The sequence below is a fragment of the Pongo abelii genome, chromosome 11 (genome assembly GCF_028885655.2).
Source record: "Pongo abelii isolate AG06213 chromosome 11, NHGRI_mPonAbe1-v2.0_pri, whole genome shotgun sequence".
Lineage (NCBI taxonomy): Eukaryota > Metazoa > Chordata > Mammalia > Primates > Hominidae > Pongo > Pongo abelii.
In genome coordinates, this window is record NC_071996.2 from 96,950,393 (window position 1) to 96,956,392 (window position 6,000).

A 6,000-nucleotide genomic window follows, 5' to 3' on the forward strand; every position below is an offset into this window, starting at 1 on the left:
TTCCCTTAGCAAATATCTTGTTTCTCATATTTTAACATAGGAAGTTAGAATAAGCATTTAAACTTTGTATATTCTGCTTGGGAATCTTTCCAGTAAAATTCATGAGTTTTTGTCATCAGCAAGCAAGGAAGAGTGTACTCACAAGGACCCAGCCATATTAGCACCTTGATCTAAGACTTCCAGCCTCCAAAGCTGGGGGAGAGAAAATAAATTTCTGTTATTTTAAGCTACCCACTTTATGGAATTTTGTTATGGTAGCCTGAGCAGACTAAGACAGATTTTAGTACCAAGAAGTGGGGTGCTGTTGTAACAAATACTTAAATGTGGTAGCAGTTTTGGAATTGAATGATGGGTAAAGGCTGGAAGAATTTTTGAACTGCATTTCTAGAAATATGGACTTTAAAGGACATTCTTATGAGGGTTCAGAAAGAAAAGACAAGGGCTGGAGAGACAGCTTCTTAAAGAATGTGTAAATAATCATGACTTGAATATGAGTGACCTATACATTAAGGGACATTCTCGTCAGGTTTCAGACAGAAATGAGAAACATGTTATTGGAAACAAGTAAAAGCAATATTTGTAACAAAGGGGCAAAGGAGTTGACTGACTTGTTCTTTAATGTTTTGTGGAAGGTAGAACTTGTTAGAGATGAAATTGGATATATAGCTGAGGAGATCTCTAAACAAATTAGTGAGGGGGTGGCTTTGTTTCTTCTGACAGCTTGCAGTAAAATGCAAGAAGAGGGCAATTGATTGGAAAATTAATTATTAAGCAAAAAGAAACTGGGACTTGGAGATATGAAAAATTCTCAGCATACCTACCTTGCAAAAAAAATGAGAAAGCTTGTTCTAAAGAGAACACTAAGGACGTGGCTGAGCAACCATTTTATAAAGAGATCATGAGAGTGACTCAGGAACATAAACAGCATGTCACTGAAAGCCAGGAATAGAGATAGGATTATATCAGCACAGACACTGCCAGTTTGAAGTAAAGGAGAAAGAGAAAGTGAGCTGGAATGAAGGAAGACTGGCAGACTTCTTGGCTTCTACAAGACAGGACCATAGAGTGACCTGGCTGCAAACATGTGCTATTTTTTGATAAGTGAACTATGACCCCAAAGGTGATTCTGAGATCATCAGAACTGTCTCCTTGATTTCAATGAGTGGGGCTACCACCTCAGTGTCAACAGGCCAAATGGTATTCACCTAAAGCCTTGAGGCAGAATTCCCCTGCAGAACTGTGAGGAGTAGGACTACCCAGCAGAGCCTCAGGGTCTCAGCCGTCACCCTGCAGAGCTATGGGGCCAGGATCACTATGACAATGGGTCCAGAAGGTGGGACTGCTACATTAGTGGGCCTGGAGGGTCAGACATTGAGACAAAGATGGCTATCCTCCTCGAAACTTAAGATCTAATAAAATTTGCCTTGCTAGGTTTTGAACTTGATTGAAACCCATACTCTCTTATTTCTTTTCTATTTCTGCCTTTTGAAATAGGAATGTTTATCCTATGCCTGTCCCATCATTGTATTCTGGAAATCCATAACTTGTCTTTTTTCACATATTCATATCTGGAGAGGAATTGAATTGTGCCTTAGGATGAATCATACCCTGAATGTCACCCATATCTGATTTAGATCATACAAATTTAGATGAGACTTTAGACTTGGACTTTAGAGTGGGTGCTGGAATGGGTTAAGACTGTGGGGCTGTTGGGATAGAATGAATGTATTTTGCATGTGAGAAGAACATACATTTTAAGAGGCTGAAACAAAGTGCTATTAATTAACTTGTGTTTCCTTAAAATTCATATGTTGAAGTACTGACAACCTATCTGGTATTAGAGATAAGGCCTTTAAGGATGTGATTACAGATAACTGAGTTCATAAGCATGGAGCCCTGAACAAATAAAACTGGTGCCCTTATAAGAAGTGAAAAAGGGTATCAGAGCTCTCGCTGTCCACCATATGAAGACACAGAGAGAAGGCAGCAGTCTGCAATCTAGATATGGATGGAATGGATCCCTCACAGAACATGATCATGCTGGCACTCTAATCTTGGACTTCTAGCCTCCCGAATTGTGAGAAAAAAATGTCTTGTTTACGTCACCCAGTCTACGGTATTTTGTTATGGTGGGCCAAGTGAATACAAGAAGCTTTGCTTTATTGCATGGGTAATTAAACATTAAGTTGTAGTGTGCAGTAATTCCAAGATATAGCAATGTAATTTTGTGACTAATGTTTGCTTAAAAATATCAGAGGCAAATTTTTAAATTTATTTGGGGAGGAGTATTCAGGAGAAAAAATATGAAAGATTTGGAGAAAAAAGGACTAATGTGACTAATCTAAATATTTGCTATGCTTTGCATTACTTGTTTAAATAATGATATTCACAGAAACAACGTTCTTATATTTTGTCTTACATCAGGGTGCAATTTCTTGCCTGAAAATTAACTATTAAACCGAAAGGTGGAAAAGGAAAATAAGGGTATTGTGATGTTGAAGATTGACAGAAGTTTCCATTAACATGAAAGAAGAAATTGAGCCTAAGTTTCCTCTGAGGTAAAAGACAAATTCTCGGAACAATAAATTAATGGAATAAATATTGAATATTCACAAATATTTTTATATCATCTTTCTAAATTGCTATATAACCCACAGAGAACTATTCAACATGGTATTTTAGGGTCATTAGCAGGATATTACATAATATATAATACGTAATATATTTAAAATGTCCAATTCTGCATTGGTTAAGGTAGGTTCATAAATATAATTCAGAATGATCACGCTGTGTTTTTATAGTACTTAGGTAAATGGTATAGGAGCCCATGTGGTTTACTACAGATACCTGGGTTTTCAAGATCTTTATTGAACTGAACAGCCAGAACATAAAACATGATGGCATATGGGTAGTATGTGATTTAGTTCATGTTAGGAGAGGAAAACCTGTGATGTTCTGTTGGCAGAAGACTGCATGATAGTGAATGAATATTCCTGTATATCATGTCATGTGTGGGATCTGCTTTTACTTTTATTTTTCAATAATCCTAATTTATAGGAATTCTATTTCTGTTTTTCCTATACTGATTATGTGATAGGATCATGGCTCTCACAAGGCAAAGATGCAAAATCTTCAGTCACAGCATGTGAGCAGGTACCATATCCTTCAACTCCAGCAGAAAATTTGGTTTGGTTTTTAGAAGGAAGCATAAATTTTATTTTCGGGGCCAAATATTTAGAGCATTTAGATATCATTATATAAAAAGATGTTAAAATATGTTATTGGCTACATTTGAAAGGGGTTTGAATTGTACAAGTGTCTATTAGTTTGGTGCAAACGTCATTGCGGTTTTTGCCATTACTTTCAATGGCAAACTAATTTTCACCAAACTAATAGCGATATGTGCAGATGATGGAGGCTCTGTAGCTCTTTCTAGCAACTAGAATAACTAAACTCTAAAGAAGTAACTTTTCAGGAGAATTTGAACATAATTGTCACTAACAATAATTATTTTACACAATAGATGGAGTTTGTTATTTGCAACTTCTACATGATGTTTTAAGAAAATTCTTTCTTTTCATTTAGCACATCATTGTTGGTTTAAATAAATGCAAAATAACCGTTCATTTCCAGAAAGTTGACAATAATGAAAAGAGAAGTAATTCTGAATGTTAAGCAATAATATCCATATTCGAAATCTATATAAAACACTATCCTTGTTTTCCAATTAACTAAACAAAATAACAGGATATGCAAACCTCACTGAATGTATTTTACTTTAGATAAAATTCTACTAAAGGTAATTATATAATATATTATCTACTAAAGGTAATTATATAATATATTATTTAGAGTTGTGGTAAATAAACTGTAGAAGCACAGAAAAGTAAAGATTGTAAAAGTACACGTTATCAGAGCCTATCAAGGAATTCTCCAGGAATATAAAAATATGGCAAAACAATCTACAAGGACATATCTCTTGAAGATGTTGATGTATTTATAGTCACAAAGATATATTACTATATATTTTTTCTTTCTATGTTTTAATCTTCTAATTATAACTTGACTTCCCAGGAATGTCTACTTAGAGAAAGAATAAGTGAAGCTGACTTTATTATTCCTCTTAATAGGTGGCAATATATCTTATTGAAAAATAAGAAGTTGGCTTTCTGGTTTACATTTCAACCTCTGGGATGTTGTTTAATGTAATTCTGCCATGGAATAATGGATTTAGTTTTGTTTTGCTTAACAGTTAAATTGTGAAGCTTCCTTATTAGTGGATTCATGTCAGCAATGCTACCCTGTAAGGTCCACGATGAATGCCCAGCAGCTATCTTTTCCTGAAGAGTCTCAGATAAGTTCTTACATTCCTTTTCATTAAGCTATTCTATTATCATTAATTTTCACTACTTAGTGAGAAAAGTCAAATGTCAATTTTGGAACCTTTGATGTATGCTTATTCTGTAGAAAGAAAGACACAAAAATAGTTCAACAGAGAAAATGAGCACAGGCAATAACAGACATATTTTTCTATACTTTTGTAAACATCATTTTATAGAAAACAAGTGTTTTATTGTTTTTACTGCAGGAGTATAACAGTAATTCAAGTTCATGTATTAATATTTTAGAGCAAGTATGATAAGGAAAACACAAGGTAATAATCACAAATAATTGTAATTTCAGAGATAAATTGTGAGCTACACATTTCAATATATTGTGCATAATGTTGATAAATATGGTTGCATTATATTCCAGAAAGAAAGTGAAACATATTAATTATGAAATCCTCTCATTTATTTTATTTATTCTTTTAGGTATTATTCTCTGTAAGTTTATAAATCTGCTTCTGTTATCTAATGCTAAGTTAATATAAATAACATTTTAAAGGTTATTATACATACAGTTGAAAGCCTTCTAAGTGACTTTTAACTAACTTGACAGGTTACTGCTTTCAATTATCTTGAAGTAAGTACAGACTAATGCTCAAACTGAATATTTGCAGCTAATGAGCTACCCTTTCATCTGCATGTGTACTTACATTTCTAGGTATGGAGTTAATCACATTTGTGTCCAAACCAGTTATTTCATTTGTACATGTTTTTATAACTACACAATTTAATTAAAACTAACCAAGCTAATGAAATAAGTGTGAAAGATATATCTTTGATAATATTGTTGAATAATTCAAAAACATGGTAAATTCAAATAATCAATAGAAACTTATTTAATTATTGGTAGGCATATCATCTATAAAGAATCATAGGAATTTGAAAAGCATCCCTGAGATTTTTTGAAAGCTGCTTTAGCACACTTTTAAGGCTTTGGTATTAGAATTTGCAGCCTACATATAGAAGTATCATTTTCATGTGAAGAAGAAAAGAGAGAAGAAACAAATCAGCAAGAGTAGGCTCCAATCTGTTCTATATATTCAAGGAACCCTTACATGAAGAAACAGTGTTGTTCCTACATCTGAGCTGACTTATAAGCATAGCTTGTGCTTTTGCTTAAAATAAAACTGTTAAAATAGGAAAGTCAAATACTTGCTCAATTAACCTACTGATTAGTGATCGACATCATGTCAGGCAAGAGAGTATTTAGTCATGCCAAACTGTCCTCCAGAAAGTTTGAACAGATGCACACTCCCTGCAGCAGTACACAAAATTGTCTGTTTTCCATGCCACTGCCAACTCCCAGCATTGGCATAGTTGAACATTTGTGGATTGCATGAATGAAATAAATTTACATGTATAAATATGCATTTTATTTACAATAAAATTTTACATTAAAATATCTGTACTAGTCAATCATACTCCATTGAATTGCCTATTTATTTCCTTTACTAATGTTTTAATAAGTATTTTGATATTTCCTAACATATATATATTCCTTTTATATTAAAATTTTACAATAAACTATTTCAGAAATGAATAGTTTATTCTTTATTTTGGAATTTACTGTTTTAAATGTTGATGTTTTAGTCATAAAGGGATGTTTATGTTA